The sequence below is a fragment of the Trachypithecus francoisi genome, unplaced genomic scaffold (assembly GCF_009764315.1).
Source record: "Trachypithecus francoisi isolate TF-2019V2 unplaced genomic scaffold, Tfra_2.0 Lachesis_group8, whole genome shotgun sequence".
In the NCBI taxonomy this organism is placed as follows: domain Eukaryota; kingdom Metazoa; phylum Chordata; class Mammalia; order Primates; family Cercopithecidae; genus Trachypithecus; species Trachypithecus francoisi.
Window position 1 is genome coordinate 50,773,611 of NW_022681473.1, and position 17,714 is coordinate 50,791,324.

Sequence of the window (17,714 nt, forward strand, 5' to 3'; positions counted from 1 at the left end):
AGAGGTTTGAGTAGTCTCTTTTGCGATTTTTAAAACACAAAGCCCCGATGTCTTTCTGCTTTTGTCAACCTAAAAGGTGTGGCATATGCTGGGAGAGAAGGAAGGTACCCTGCTATAACAGGTAATAAGGATATTTTTCACAGTATCTAGAGTATGAACGGTGAAATATTTTTTTCTGGTTTCCTTTTCACCCATTTGTCAGATACCTGAATAGCTTATTTCACTTAGTGTTTGTAGTGACATTAAAATATTGTACGGTAACAAATGTGATTGTCACCTTTCACATTGAGTAAATGAGCAATAATTGCTGCTATCATATTCCCTGGGATTACTACTGCTAAAACCTTTGTATCCAGGAAGAAAGGATGTTTTATGTAATGAGCATTTACAGTATGCTTATTAGTGGGTTAAAAAAAATAACTGAGTAAGGGGTGAGATTGGTTTAAGTTTAGCAGGCTACAGATTCAGGGGTGTTGTCAGGTTGCTATTTCCCTAGGGCGCAGAGAGATTGTACGTATCTAATGGCAAAGCAAAGCAATTTATAGCTAACCCTTTCTTTGGGACTAGTCTGATGGCGGGGGGTGGGGGGGGGTGGGGGGGTGGGGAGGGTAAGTGGAGGAGAGGTCTAGGAGTGGGAGAATAATCTTGGGTTCCAGTATTAGTAGTGTTACTTAAAAGATTTGAATCACAAATATTTAAGTTTTTTTGAGGAAGGGGCCATCTGAATTATTTGAGCCTATGTTAATTAATTAAGGTGTTGGGCCTTTTTGTTTTGGGGAAGTAATGGTATTAAACCATTAAGAAAGCAGTAATTGGACCTGGCGTCGTGGCTCGCTGTAATCCCATCACTTTGGGAGGCAGAGGCGGGCGGATCACGAGGTCAGGAGTTCCAGACCAGTCTGGCCAATATAGTAAAACCCCGTCTCTACCAAAAATACAAAAATTAGCCGGGCATAGTGGCGCGCGCCTGTAATCCAGCTACTTGGGAGACCGAGGCAGTAGAATCGCTTGAACCTGGGAGACGGAGATTGTAGTGAGCCGAGCTCGTGCCTGGGCAACAGAGCGAGACTCTGCCTCAAAAACAAAACAAACAAATTAATTGCTGTTTTCCTAACAATTTATAGAATCATTTGTTGAAGCAATACCTCCACTGTGAATAGTATAGTACCTAGATGCTCTAGATGATATTAAAGAAGTAAAGGAAGCAGATATGTATGAGGAAGACACATGTACATCAAGAGTATGAACTTTGAGTCTTACAGACTTGAGCACGTGTGTCTTTTAAAGCTGTCATTTATCGACTGTGAGAACATGGCCAAAATACTCAGCCTCTCTGAGCCTCAGTTTTCTCACCAGTAAAATGGGTCTGATTACACATTCTTTATAACTTTTAAATTACGACAAAGTTTGTAGCATTGTATCTAGCATGTTGTATGTGCTCAATAATGGTAGGTGTTATCAGTGTTTATGCCTACAGTTCTCTAACATGTTTAAATGCAAAGGGAATTCAGACTCAGAAAAGTCTGGAAAAAATTGATGAAAGCACTATGTAAGCTTGGTGGTGGGGAGAATGGAAATGTTATATGTGGGAGTCATATGCTAGCTTGGAGAGAGGAGGTGGCAAGTGCGGAAGTGGGATTGATGGTTGATTTGGGACCTGTGTTCTGGTCTCTGCAAAAAGGAGACTTTTTGGAGAGACAGGAACCCGACCACCTGGATGCAGCCTCGGCTCTACCACTTGCTGCATGTGTAATTTTAGGCAGGTTACCTAACTTCTCTGTACCTTAGTTTTCCCCGTCTGTGAACTGGGGAAATATGGTGGACCACATACAGCCGTGAAATTAAATGAGTTAACATGTCAAGGGCTTAGAACAATGTCTAGTACAATATATAGTAAAGCTGCATACATTATTATATTAATTTTAGATTATGGAACTAAAGTGATTTTTTTATATTTACACTTAATAGGGTAGCTATTCATTGCCTGACTCCTGGGATGTTAAAATTCATTCCACTATGATTGTTTAGCAGTAGTAACTGGAGGGAGAGAACACAGCAGACTAATCATTTTAATAAGCAGAAGTCAGTTCTCTTGGTAGGAGATTAGAATGGCACAAATTGGTCTTCATTATTTTTTTTGAGACTCCTGAAACACCAGACTGTTTTTACAGTTTTCAGTATATATGTTTTCTACTATGTAATTTTGAGCAGAAAAAATAATGTAAAATTGGGAACGGAGAATTTAAAAACAATGCCTTTTACCTTAACTTTCTTTGACTTAGATTTAGTTGTTACCTTCTGTTCATATGAAGAGTTGCAAAATTAGGAAACTAAGGAAGTCAAATTGAGATACCTTTTCCTTTTTAAAAATAAATATAACAAATCATAAAGTAGCCATGATAAAACATAAAATATTATGTTATTGAATGAGTACGTGTGTGTACATGACCTCCTCCTTTCTGTTGCTCATCATTCTTTGAAAAATGTGTGAAGTTCTGTTGGTAGGTAGAACACCTAAATGATGAGTAAACTCTAGGTAGGAAATGACTTCAAGATGGTACAGAGTGGTTAGGAGAGACCACTGGGTATGTAGGGGCTAGGTCTCTCTACCCAGGTGACTTTGAGTAGTTTCTTAATCGGCCTTTATCTCGACTGAGCTTCTGTTTCTTCATGAAATGTTGGGTTTGGGTGAACAAATTTCTACACCTTTGAAATTCTAGGGTTTTTTTTTTTTTCTTGTTTAACTAGCTGTGCCTTTAGTCAAGTTTCTTAGGTTCTCTAAACCTAAGTTTCACCACTTGGGAAGGGAGAATAATATTAAATAATAGTACCCTTAGGTTTTTGGAGTAAATAAAATAATGCAGGTAAATCATCCAGCACAGTGCCATCTACACAGTAAATAAATAAGAATTGTTGGTTGGGCACAGTGGCTCACACCTGTAATCCCAGCATTTTGGGAGGCCAAGGTGGGTGGATCAGTTGAGATCAGGAGTTTGAGACCACTCTGGCCAACATGGTGAAACCCCATCTCTACTAAAAATACAAAAATTAGCTGGGTGTGTTGGTGTGCGCTTGTAATCCCAGTTACTTGGGAGGCTGAGTCAAGAGAATCTCTTGAACCTGGGAGGCAGCAGCCACTGCACTCCATCCTGGGCAACAGAGCGAGACTGTGTCTCAAAAAAAAAAAAGAATTGTTACTTGGTTTTATTTGCTGCTGTTAGTTCTGTATCTTGGTGTTCCTGCAAAACAAAATTTGTAATTTATTCATTTTTCTTTGACACATAATCTGGTCTATTACTTTAAGTCTTCACTGCCCTCTCCTTCCTGGCTCAACCCTATACTCCCCTCCTTACTTCTGTGTGGTATTCAGGTGATGAATGTGTGGATTCCATTTTGAGTTGGAGAAATTTCTTTTTGTCAGTTTGGATTTGATTTTAAGAAATAATGAGGTAAGCTTTTAATTTTGGTGTTAGTGCTTTATCTGGTAACTCTGAGACAAGACCATATTTTTAAAAAAATTTATAGGGAGAAGTATCCCAGTTTCTATTTTTTTTTAGCATGTTAACTTTTTATTCAACAATTTGCCAGATTTTGAGGGAGGTAGGGGTTAGCTGATTTCTCACATCTTGAATTTCAGTCAGTCCTATGACCTGTTAGTCTGGACCCAGCATTGCTTTTTAAAAGTTTGTCTTTTGCTGAGTGCTTTTTCATTGCTTTTTCCTGGGGCAGAGATCCGAGAAGAGATTTCAGGAGATTTGTGTTAATAGTTTATTGATTTCATGTGAAGGTTGTGAGTTTAAATTCTCAATTTGCTGTTCCATTGCTGCATCTTGAAGATTTTTCCTGCAATTAGAAACTACTTAAACTGTTAACTTTTATCTGTGATTTTGAAACTCTAGACATTTTTAGTGCGTGAACTTTTTTTTTACATTAATGTACAAATAAATTGTTAGCATTGAAAAATAAGACACCTACCCCCAAAGTGATATCATACTAAAGGTTTTCTTGTTTGGGAAATAGCTGAAATGGTCCTGCAGGCAATTCCTAGATAAAATTTCTGTACACTCAGGGAAGAACATTTTCTTATAGAGGATGACTGCCTTTGGAGAAGAAGGAAATTTTAACATGCAGTTTCTTAACTTGCATCTTATTCTTAAGTGTTTTGTTTGTTCTCTTTCTCTTTGTGTCTGTCTCTGTGTGTGTGTGTTTGCGAGCATGCGTGCCTCTGTTTTGGGATAAGGAAGTTGTAGGAGTTGAGTGGGGACACTTCTTTTTTTGAGACGAAGTTTCACTCTTGTTCAGGCTAGAGTGCAATGGCGTGATCTTTGCTAACTGCAACCTCCACATCCTGGGTTCAAATGATTCTCCAGCCTCAGCCTCCCAAGTAGCTGGGATTACAGACAGGCATGCACCACCACACTCGGCTAATTTTGTATTTCTAGTAGAGATGGAGTTTCACCATGTTGGCCAGGGTGGTCACGAACTCCTGACCTCAGGTGATCCACCTGCCTGGGCCTCCACTGCGCCTGGCCGAGTGGGAGCACTTTTGTTGAGTAGGTCAAGAATACTGCTTTCCCTTGGTAGATGACAGGCTACTGCTCACTGGGATGGGATTTTATTTCATCTGATTGCTGAAATATAGTCTTTCCTAAGCTTTGAATGAAAATAGTCTGTTCCATTCAGTTAGGAAAATAAATTGATAACTTTAAATTGGGGGAGGAGAGTGGGAAGAGACTTTCTTAAAACTATTAAAAAAAAATATTTTAGCTGGGCACAGTGGCTCACGCCTGTAATCCCAACACTTTGGGAGGCCGAGGCTGGCGGATCATTTGAAGTCAGGAGTTTGAGACCAGCCTGGCCAACATGGTGCAACCCTGTCTCTACTAAAAATATAAAAATTAGCCGGGTGTGGTGGCGGGTGCCTGCAACCCCAGCTACTACTCAGAAGCTGACGCAGGAGAACTGCTTGAACCTGGGAGTCGGAGGGTTGTAGTGGGTGGAGATCATGCCACCGCACTCCAGCCTAGGCAACACAGCAAGACTCCATCTCAAAAAAAGAAAAAAATATATATATACACACACACATGCACACATATATTTTAAAGGTTTCTTTTTCAAATTAAACTTGGTCTGATACAATTGAAACATTTTGTGATGCCACTTGAACACCTTTTTTTCTGATTGGGGAAAATGGTCTTTAGGATGTTACTTCCACTGTGCCTTCCTTAATGAAAAGTGATAATGAGTAAAGGATTTTCACTCTGCGTGTAGACAGCATGGGGCTAATAGTCATGAATTTTGTTGAAAGGCCTTGATCTTGAATTACTTTGGGCAGAGCTACTGAGCCCTGTTTGAGATTGAAACTTACAACTATTATACTTGGTAGGCCTTAGATTTATATCTTTTTGCAAAGAAAAATGTGTTTCAAAGATGCGAAGAAATATAAATTGTCTTAAATTGTACTTGAGAATAATTGGACTGAGCTCCTTGATGTCTTATAAATTATATTTCATTTTTAGTGTTTTATAAAGGCCATGTGATTATTTGTTGCATAGCACTAAACAGCTTTAAATTATAGTTTAATTAAAAATATTATAGTCAATTTATTGTTGGTATGTACTAACAGTTTAATACTGCCGTCTTTAACTTACTGTCACCTTATACGATGAATTTTTTTTTTTTCCCCGGGAGAAAGCTCTTTATCCATGTAAGTAAAATTCAGCAGTAGAAATAAGAATATAAGTGTTAAAAAGACATCTGATGTTGCTTTCTTTTTTGACTTTAACCAGATTTCCCAAATGAACGTTTTACCATATTGCTTTATTCCCTGCAATATATAGTTTTTAAAAACATTTGAGTGTAAGTTGAAGACATGATGCCACCCTTATCCTTAAATATCTCTTTGCCTGAAAAACCAGGGCATTTGCTTTCTTCTTTTTATGTTGTGAGACGGAGTCTCACTCTGTCGCCCCGCCTAGGCTGGAGTGCAGTGGTACGATCTTGTCTCATTGCAACCTCCACCTCCTGGGTTCAAGGCATTCTCCTGCCTCAGCCTCCCGAGTAGTTGGGATTACAGGCGCCCGTCACCACACCCGGATAATTTTTTTTTTTTTTTTTGAGACGGAGTTTCACTTTTGTTGCCCAGACTAGAGTGCAGTGGTGTGATCTCAGCTCACTGCAGCCTCTACCTCCTGGGTTCAAGTCATTCTCCTGCCTCAGTCTTCTGAGTAGCTGGGATTACAGGTGCCTGCCACCATGCCTGGCTACTAATTTTTGTATTTTTAGTAGAGACGGAGTTTCACCATGTTGGCCAGGTTGTTCTTGAATTCCTGACCTCGTGATCTACCCGCTTGGCCTCCCAAAATGTTAGGATTACAGGTATGAGCCACTGTGCCTGGCTGCATTTGCTTTCATTAATAAAATATACTGACCTAACTCAGAAATTAATCTTGATTTGTTATTATACTATTACCTGATGTGTAGAATTTGTTTGAAATTTGCCAGTTGTCCCAGTTGTGCCCTTTATAGCAAAAGAAAATCTGATTATCCAATTCATTATTTACTTTGGAACAGTTCTTTAGTCTCTGTGTTTTATGACATTGACATTTTTAAAGAGTACAAATTAGTTACTTGTAGAGTTCCCTCAATTTGGGTTTGGCTGATGTTTCTTCGTGATTAGATTCAGGTTATGCATTTTTTGGGGGGCAGAAATAATACAGAAATTATGTGTTATTAGGCGACATAAGATGTATTTATTTGACCACATACATGCCTTTTGACTCAGCAATCCCAAATCTCAGAATTTACCCAGAAGACGTACTTCCCATAGTATGAAAATACACATGTATAAGGTTGCAGCATTTCTTAATTACAAAAATTACAAGCAACGTACATGATAGGAAAATCCAATGGAGCGTTATGCACCTGTGAACAAGAGTGGGAAAGGGCATGACTAACTGATGTGGAGTGCTTTCTTGGATGTGTTGTTCAGTTGCTTGGTTTGTCTTGCTTTCGAGCAAGCTTGTCCAACACTCAGGCTGTGAGTGGCATGCGGCCCAGGACAGCTTTGAATGTGGCCTAAGGCAAATTCATAAAGTTTCTTAAAACATTATGAGATTTTTTTTTTTCTTTTGCAATTTTTTTTAACCTCATCACGTATCGTTAGTGTATTTTATGTGTGGCCCAAGACAGTTCTTCCAGTGTGGCTCAGGGAAATCAAAAGATTGGACACCCCTGCCTTAAAGGAATACCTGAGGCTGGGTAATTTATAAAGAAAAGAGGTTTTGTTGGCTCAGAGTTTTGCATGCTGTACAAGAAGTATGGTACTAGCATCTACTTCTGATGAGGGTGTAAGGAATCTTCCATTCATGACAGAAGGGGAAGGGGAGTGGCGTGTGCAGAGATCACATGGTGAGAGAAGCAAGCCAATGGAGAGGCACCAGGCTCTTTTTAACAACCAGCTAGGCCGGGCGCGGTGGCTGAAGCCTGTAATCCCAGCACTTTGGGAGGCCGAGACGGGCGGATCACGAGGTCGGGAGATCGAGACCATCCTGGCTAACACGGTGAAACCCTGTCTCTACTAAAAAATACAAAAAAACTAGCCATGCGAGGTGGCAGGCGCCTGTAGTCCCAGCTACTCGGGAGGCTGAGGCAGGAGAATGGCATAAACCCGGGAGGCGGAGCTTGCAGTGAGCTGAGATCCAGCCACTGCACTCCAGCCTGGGCGACACAGCAAGACTCCGTCTCAAAAAAAAAAAAAAAAAACAAAAAAAACAACCAGCTGTAGTGGAACATAAGTAAGAGCTCACTCACACCCCAATCCCAGGGAAGGCATTAATCTATTCATGAGGGATTCACCCCCCATGACCCAAACACCTCCCATTAAGGCCCACCTCCAACTCTGGGGATCAGTAGTCAATATGAGATTTGGAGGGATCACACAAACCAAACTTATAGAATCAGTGAAAAAAGTAAAGTGCAAAAGTATCTAATACTACCTTTTGTGTAAGAAAGAAGGAGAAATAAGAAAATACGTAGGTATTTGTTCATTGGGGCAAAAACAAAACACAAAGATAAATTGGAGGTTGATAAGATTGATTTCCTAGAGGATGGGTAAAAAGGTATGCAGTGGAAAGGATAGAGGGAATAGGGGCAGGGACCCTTCTAAGGATACTTTTCTGACTTTTGGAACTATGTTAATGTTTCACATACTGAGTATATAAGCAACAAACACACCAACCAAATCAAGTGATAAAAAAAAAAAAACCTTAAGGGAGAGTACAAACAGAAACAAATGAACTGAACTGTATTTCAAATGAGTAACTTAACTACACTGAAGGAGTGAAAAACAACTAATTTAGGTAACTTTTGATCCTAGTATTTGAACTCTGTCCTCAGGATAAAGACAAAAAGATTGAAACAAACATTGAACTCTAGTTAATAGAGTTAACTAGAATTTTTGGTTTTTGTTGTTGTCATAGAGGCATGGGTTTGCAATTTTGAAGCAATTGTCTATACTATTATAAGCAAATAAGTAAATATATTGTGGAAAATCGGAGCCAGTTTCTCACTGTTGGAGAAGGGAGTTACAAAGGTGAAAAGGATGAAGTTATTAAAATGAACTCTGATGTTTGATTGGAATTTAAGATAGTGGCATAAATTCATGGTTTTAGCAGTATGTACATATAGGCCGGGCGCTGCAGCTCACACCTGTAATCCCAGCACTTTGGGACGCTGAGGTGGGCGGATCATGAGGTCAGCAGATCGAGACCATCCTGGCTAACATGGTGAAACCCCGTCTCTACTAAAAATACAAAAAAAAAAAAAAAAAAAAAAAATTAGCTCGGCATTGTGGTGGGCACCTATAGTCCCAGCTACTTGGGAGGCTGAGGCGGGTGAATGGTATGAACCTGGGAGGCAGAGGTTGCAGTGAGCCAAGTCGTGCCACTGCACTCCAGCCTGGGCAACAGAGCAAGACTCCGTCCCCCCCAAAAAAATACAAAAAATTAGCCGGGCATGGTGGCGTACGCCTGTAGTCCCAGCTACTTGGGAGCTAAGGCAAGAGAATGGCGTGAATCTGGGAGGCAGAGCTTGCAGTGAGCTGAGATCGCGCCACTGCACTCCAGCCTGGGCGACAGAGCGAGACTCTGTCTCAAAACCAAAAATCAAAAAAGTATGTAGATATAGAAATAGATCTTATTATGGATACACATGCATGCATCTGTACATCTTTTTCCACGTCTGTCTGTTAAGATGGCCAGGAAGCAGTGATACCCCTTTAGCAATGAGATCACCTAGCACTAGATCTTGGTTTCTAAATACCATTAATACTGTTCTCTACTGGAAGGAACCTTAGAGAAATGGTGGATTCCAGAATAGGAGAAGAAAAAATGCAAAATATGCTTAGAGCATCTTGTAGTCTCATAACATATGGGAGTGCTCAAAAAAGTAAAATGATGGAGATATTTGAAAGAGATACAGGAGCCAGCCTGGCAAAACTCCCATTGACTGACTATAGGGCAATTTAATCATTGAAATAAATAAGACAGTACTTGTTTATTATGCATAAATAGAGTAAGGATCTGTGATATATAAATGATCTAGAAGTCCTTAATGTAGAATTCTGACTAATGAATGAACATAAAGGAAAAGGTGGTTTAGTAAGTTGCCTTTTGGCAATTATAACAATTGATTTAAGTAAGAACCATAAATGGATCTTAAAACTAGTGGGTAAAAATGAATGTTAAAACTAGTATGTGAAAGTTTGAGAGTAGTAGATGTTAACATAGTCTCAAAGTATGTTCTCATAAGTTATTTATTTTACAGGGGGAAAATAACACCTTTACAGGGGGAAACCTGCACTAACTTGCCCATGTGATTAAAGTCAACATCTTTGATGTTATTCTAGGTAATAATAATGAGCAGAGTTTGTTTTATACTTAGTTATGCTAATGAGATCTTGTCTTTATAATTAGTTCAGCTAGGCATTTAATGAAATTAAGCCTAAAGGAACCAAGCAGAGCATAAAGGGGACCAACTTTTTCTCTGTTTAAAAAATATATCTTCTTAATTTGGTAACCAGATGTCTTGGGAAGGAAAGGTTGATAAATTTAGGCCAGTAAGGTTTTGGCCATGAACTCTAATCTTTTTTTTTTTTTTTTTTTTGAGGCGGAGTCTCGCTCTGTCGCCCGGACTGGAGTGCAGTGGCCGGATCTCAGCTCACTGCAAGCTCCGCCTCCCGGGTTTACGCCATTCTCCTGCCTCAGCCTCCCGAGTAGCTGGGACTACAAGCGCCAGCCACCTGGCCCGGCTAGTTTTTGTATTTTTAGTAGATACGGAGTTTCACCGTGTTAGCCAGGATGGTCTCGATCTCCTGACCTCGTTATCCGCCCGTCTCGGCCTCCCAAAGTGCTGAGATTACAGGCTTCAGCCACCGCGCCCGGCCAAACTCTAATCTTTATTTAGCATAATAACTTCCTCCCTTTGCACCAAGTGTGTCTTTTGCTGTACAACTGTTTTTGTTTTTTTCTGTGTTATGTGGTTGGTTTTTGGAAAGTATATTTTTTTTCCTACTGGAATTTATCTTAAACATTGTTTATATTCTTTAAAAAAATTTTAAAGACAAGGTCTTGCTCTGGTGCCCAGGTCAGGCTGTAGTGTAGTGGTGTGATCACAGGTCACTGCAGCCTCGGAACTCCTGGGCTGAAATGATCTTCCTACCTCGGCCTGCCAAAGTGCGGGCACTACAGTTGTGAGCCACTGTACCTACGTTTTTGATGTTTTGTAGCGACGAGGTCTTGCTATGTTGCCCAGGCTGGTCTTGAACTTCTGGCCTCAAGTGATCCTCCTGCCTTGGCCTCCCAAAGCGCTGGGATTATAGGTGTGAGCTATCTGGCTCTGTATAAAATGACTTATATTTTTAAACATACTTAATTAGGGAATCAGAATAATAGTGTCTTATTCCCAGTTACGGAAAATGGGAATTAAGCAGTTTTGTTTACCCTGTTTCTACCCACTCCTTCGTACATTTTTTGTCCTTATTTACAACAACCAACATTGTGTGAGATTCAGTATTTTTAAAAGATTTAAAAAATCTTATGCATTCTGTTATTGCTATAATTACAATAGTTAATAATACCCATTGGCATTAATCCCTTTGTCATTAAGGGTTATTGCTTTTATTTGCCATTTCTATCATTCTGTCTGGTTTTAGTGTTTACAAACAATCCTCATGAACAGCTAGTTTTAATTAATTGTTTTTAAAATTGACTTTATTTAGAGACAGGGTCTTGCTCGGTTGTCCAAGCTGGAGTCCAGCGGCATGATCATAGCTTACTGCAACCTTGAACTCCTAGGCTTAAGTAACCTTCCTCCTGTCTTAGTGCTCTGAGTAGCTAGGACTGCAGGCGTATGCCACCATGCCCAGCTAACTTTTTAAATTTTTATTTTTTAGAGATGAGGTCTCATTTTGTTGCCCAGGCTAGTCTTAAACTCCTGGCCTCAAGCAGTCCTCCCACCTTGGCCTCCCATAGGGCTGGGATTATAGGCCTGGCCTTTTTATTTTTAAATGACAGATAAAATTGTATGTATTTATTATGTACAACATGGTATTTTGAAGTATATATACATTGTGGAATGACTAAATATAGCTAACATATGTATTATGTCACATAGTTGTCATTTTTGTGGTGAGAAAAAACATCCATTCAGCATTTTTCAAAAGTACAATATATTGTTATTAACTATAGTTACTATGTTGTACAGCTATTTTTTAATTTGAATTGTGATCTAAAGAACATTTCCAAGTACTTTTTACTGAAAACATATCTAAGATTAAATTTATTTTGCATGATAATTGATGATTTGGCTGGGTATAAAATTATTGGGTCCCAACTTTTTTGTGTTAATAACAGTAGAGGTCCTGCTTTATTTGTCATCTTTATCTCTCTGGCCTCAAGTTTCTGTTCTGTAGAAATAACTTCTCTAGGTGTATGCTTGCAGCATTTTCTTATCATTGGAAATGGACACATTTATTAGGATATGACTAGAAGTTTTTCTCTGTCACTGGTATTCCCGGGGAAATGATGAAACACTCTCAGGTCTGGGAAGACTTTCTTCTCCATTTTTGTATTCATTTTTTTCAGTTACCTTCTGAAATACCTATTATTTACGCATTGATTTTCTGTTAACTTCTATAGTACATTGTTTTAAGTTAGCTAATGAAAAGGATAAGATCCTCTCTATTCTGGGAAGATTTATCAAATTTGTCTTCTCCATCCTTGATGAAATTTTCTGGATGTCACACATAATTACTGTCTCCAAAACATATTTAGTGCCCTTGATTTCTCGGTCTGATATTAAACAATGGTAATGTTCTCTTTTCTGAAGGCCACAAAACTGGTATTTTTGTAAAGCTTGATACTGTTTAATGAAACAACTTCCAGGGAAGTGATTTTTCTTTGTGTGGAAGAATATATTTGTTTTTCTTCTTGTTTATTCAAGAAGAGTTGCTTATAGCTATTCTTGGTTTAGGAAGTTAAGAGCTGGTCATCTCTCAGAATTGCCTTGGGGTACTGAGATTTCTGCTTTGTTTTGGTGCTGAACAGCAAGTTGACCTTGGGGAGCTTCAATTTCTTGGAGAATATCAGTAGCAGAATTTCAACAAATACGAAATTTTATTAAATCCTCCAAATCTTAATCTCCAAACATGGGCTTTTGACTGAGAGGTATAATTTTGTAGAATTAGAGATGTTTAAAAGGGATAGTTTTCAAGCTTTTACATCCTTCATACCTCAGCTTTTTGTGTGTGTATTCTTAAAAGAAGGTTTTGGATTAGAAAACGATCCTTTTTTGCTTCTTTTGTTCTTCTGTAGCTCAGACCTTGACCAACAATCTGTGTCTGGTTCACCTTGATGTTATTTTAAACCCTGTAAGCCCTAGACTATAAGTATTTTAGTAGAGGACTTTATATATTTGGTATATTTTGTCTGAAACTATGTCTCTTAGTTATATTTGTTTGTACATTTTATTCATATTTGCATTTTCAGAATCGCAGACTAGGAATACCTTTGTTACACAGAACTAAGCACGTAACAAAATATTTGTTGGTATTTGCTAGTATCAAGTTTTGAGTGGAGGCCAGGTGCGGTGGCTCACACTTGTAATCCCAGCACTTTGGGAGGCTAAGGAGGGCATATCACTTGAGGTCAGGAGTTCAGACCAGCCTGGCTGACATGGTGAAACCCCATCTCTACTGAAAATACAAAAAAAATTAGCCAGGTGTAGTGACATGCGCCTATAATCCCAGCTACTTGGGAAGCTAAGGCAGGAGAGTCACTTGAACCCAGGAGCGGAGGTTGCAGTGAGTCGACATCATGCCACTGCACTCCAGTCTGGGCAGCAGAGTGGGACTGTCTCAAAAAAAAAAAAAAAAAAAAAAGTCTTGAATAGGACACAGGAAATAAATAGTAGAAAAAAGAGGCCTTTGGAAAGATGAATTGTATCTATTATGGTTCCATAGCATCTAGTTAGTGAAGAAGAAAAAGAGCTGGCTATTATTTTGGATTTCAGAGATCATATGTGGCATATACACTTTGAATCTTGAGTTTTACAAGTTGATCCGTAACATTCGGTTTTAGCCAAAATAGTCTTTGGAGAAGATAGTCTTCTCTTAATTTCTCTCTGCCAGTTCTGACTTGGGAAGTGTACAACAGTCTGAGAGTAAGGTCTTAAAAGTTGTAACTTTTGTCTTATTTCCTGATGAATTTTCTCCTAATGCCTGTTTTTAGTTAATGATGATGTGGTTGACATTTCAGTAGTCAAAAGATGTGAGCTGAAAGGAAAGGTAAGCAGGTAGTCAAGTCAAACTGCAAATGAAGATTTGTGATAGATTTAATGTTTAGGTTTCAGAAGTCACATGGAAAAGATATGTGGCTATTTGTAATTTTGTCCTTTTTGCCTCTAAAATTAAGATGTGTCAACTAAAGGAAATTTGCCCCATGCAAGTAGGCTTGTGTGCGGGTACACAGAGGCATACATTTTACTTAACTTGAGGAAGGAGTGCATTTAAGGTTAGAGAGCGGTTTGTGGGTTTTTGGAATAAAAAAGTGGAAATGTGAAACAAAAGTTAAGTCTGATAATTTAATGACAAGTTGCAGATGTTTAAATTAATGATTGTAGTAGCTTGAGTACTATATGAATTATTATTTTCAGATAATGGCATGGAATCTCCATGCCAATAAGATGGTTTCAGTTAACTATTTAATAATTTTTTTAAAAAATTATTTTGTTTGAAACAGGGTCTCCCAGGCTAGAGTGCAATGGCACAATCATGGCTCACTGCAGCCTTGACGTCCCTGGCTTAAGCGATTCTCCTACCTCAGCCTCTCTAGTAACTGGGAGTACAGGTGTGCACCACCATGCCCGGCTAATTTTTGTGTGGTTTTGTAAGGATGTGGTTTCGCCGTGTTGCCCAGGTTGTTCTCGAACTCCTGGACTGAAATGATCTGCCCACCTTGGCCTCCCAAAGAGCTGGGATTACAGGGAACTAACTACTTTATTTTTTTTAATGTTATGTTATGTTATGTTTGAGACAGGGTCTCACTCTGTCACCCAGGCTGGAGTGCAGGGGCACGATCTCGGCTCACTGCTACCTCCGTCTTCGGGTAGAGGCAATTCTCCACCTCAGCCCCGGAAGTAGCTGGGACTACAGGCACGCACCATCATGCCCCACTAATGTTTGTATTTTTTTGGTAGAGACGGTTTCGCCATGCTGCCCGGGCTGTTCTCAAACTCAGGCTGAGCTCAAGCGATCCGCCCGCCTGCCTGGGCCTCCCAAAGTGCTGGGATTACAGGCGTGAGCCACTGCGCCTGGCCTACAGGGAACTACCTTAAAATTATCAAGTGACTTAATGTCAAAAATATCTGATAACCACTGCGAAGTGTTTTATGACAAAGCACTGTTATTCATTTGAAAGTTAATTGAGAATGGAGGCGAGGTTGCATATTGGTAATTCGAATTTAAGTTTTGAGTCTTTGGGTTATTTCCTTACTATTATGAAGCCTGAGAGGTGTAAGAATAGTATGGAAAACTTCTGTTTCACTATTAGTTTGTAATTTTTAGTTTTTAATTTTATATTTAGAGACAGACAATTGTGTTTATTTTGTCTCCTTCCTCAAATCATTGCAAAGTACATATTTAGTGTATATTTCTTTGTAGTGAGAGTTTCAGAAAAGCCATTGGCTGAGCTGACTATCCAATGAAGTTGTCTGACATGAGTTACTTTAGTTTGTGGTTTTAGATGAACAGTACATGGTGCACAGCTGTTGCTCAAACAGCTTTGTTCCAGCTGTCTTACTGGCCTGTCACAAAATACCCCACATTCCTTTTCTTTTAAAAACAGAGCCTCTTGTAATATTCTATACTTTATTACTTAAAATGGATCTAGTAATGACTTTCTTCATTTTTACTCCGATCAATAGCTGTTTACTTAGAGTAATGCCAAGATGAATTATGTGTAATAGATTTCAGCCTTGTCATATTTTTAATTCTTTAAAAATTAAAGTTGCAGTTGTGAAATATGTGTATGAGACAAGTTAAGTGATTAACATTGAAAAAGGCACCATACATTAATCATGTCCCCCAAATAAGTAGCTAATATCTAGATAATGAAGCTAGACATCTTCTGTTATTTATTATTATTTTTTTTTTGAGACGGAGTCTCGCTCTGTCGCCCAGGCTGGAGTGCAGTGGCCTTATCTCAGCTACACTGCAAGCTCCGCCTCCCGGGTTTATGCCATTCTCCTGCCTCAGCCTCCCAAGTAGCTGGGACTCCAGGCGCCCGTCACCTCGCCCGGCTAGTTTTTTTGTATTTTTTTAGTAGAGACGGGGTTTCGCCATGTTAGCCAGGGTGGTCTCCGTCTCCTGACCTCGTGATCCGCCCGTCTCGGCCTCCCAAAGTGCTGGGATTACAGGCATGAGTCACCGCACCCGGCCCTGTTTTCTTAATATTAACCTTGAGTTTGCATTAATTTCAGTAGAATTATGAAATGAAAAGCTATAATATCGTGTTCTGTAGCTTGTATGGAACCTATATTGATGAAATTTGGTTTGTATTTTTGATAAGCTGATTGGTTGGTGGTACTTCATTTTTCTATCCAATGCAGTAACTGAATTATATTACTAAGTGTTTCAAGTTTTGTTTTTTAATTAGGAGCAGGTACCTATGAAAAATATATTGAAGTAATTATGACTAATTATTTCATTTTCTACCAGTTACAACCCTTTATGACTGGAAGACAGCACGGCATCGTCATGGTCATTATTTCCATTCTATAGATGAGGAAATGCAAGCTTGGGAAGAAGGGATTTGCCCAAGGTCCTGTAGCAAGTAAAAAGCAAAGCCGGGATTTAAGTTGGTTTTGTATTTCTAAATATGATCCTCTTCTTACTACAAAACTGTTAAGGTTAAGTTGGAATAAAAATGCCAACACTTACTAGAGGGGAGCTGAAAAGAATGATAGATACTCTTTCTGAATGAAGTTCTTGGTCATGTGACTATGTTAACAATTTGAATCTGGCAGGAGCAGTGGGGTAGGAGGAGAGGGAAGAATGAGATTTCACCCAAAAGCACACTTGATGTATTTGTATTTCTATTAAAACTGCAAATGATGGGTACTGATAAAAGCTAGTATGGAGCTGAAGATTTGCAGTGGTGTCCTCTCCAAAACGTAGTTTAGGAATACTATTATATGATTCTTAATGTTGTATAAAGGCATGAGAATGATGGATACCAAATTCACGATATTGATTACCTCTTGGTGTTGGGGGAGGAGAGAGGGGAATATTATTGAGGAGGCCTGCAAGAGTCTTCAATCGTATTACAAATGTTTTGTTTCCTAAGTTGGGAGGTGAGTATGCATATTTATATTTTTTCATAACATTTTCTGAAGTATTTTATAGTTAATTAAAAACAGAGAATGTACTCTGACTTAACTGTGTAGTCAAATGGAAATTTTTAGCTGTTTGGTATTAAAGGTATCATGACTTGTTTGACGAGACACAAGTGTGTTCTTCAGGGGTTTTCTTCAAAGTGGGAAACTATTTTTATTTTTATTTTTTTGGTCCTCGTCCTCTCAAACAAATAAAACGAGTACATTCTTATTACAGTAAGAAATTCATATTTGAATTTGTGGATAAAACTTGTATGTGAATGTGTGTGTTATGATTTGCTTTAAAAATTACTATACATGGTTTCTGAAGATTTCTCCAAAGCACAGTATCTGATTTTGTCTTGGTAGTTACAGGAACTGATGATTAATTTTGCCTTTAGTTTCCTATATAAATAAATGCCTTTAACTTTTCTCAGCATCGAATTCATAATACTATTTGAAGGTATATATGCCCACATAATGTAGTTTGAGGTAGGTTTAATGATTGAAAGAAAACCTATAGTATCATACTAGACCTGTGCTCTGTGCTGTGCTGTTGACTTTTTTTGCACATGAAATTTATTCCTTTAGAAAATGGATTACTTTTGGACTGAGAAGATTTTCATCAAGAGTTGAATTTTTAGTGGGAGGGATAGGATTATTTATTGAAAAAGTGTGCTGCCACTCTTTTGGTGGCCTTGTGTATGACAGAAATCTTATTTTCATCATGGGATTAGAAAAAATGCTATGGTCATTGTTCATTTTAAAGGCTTCGCCCAATTTGG

At 38.8% G+C, this 17,714-nt stretch overlaps 1 protein-coding gene across 2 annotated transcripts in view; it reads left to right on the forward strand.

The window, feature by feature from the left end:
• The window catches only part of RRAS2 (RAS related 2), a 147,200-nt gene that overhangs the window by 65,316 nt on the left and 64,170 nt on the right, over nucleotides 1-17,714 (forward strand). The gene's annotated exons all lie outside the window — the stretch shown is intronic.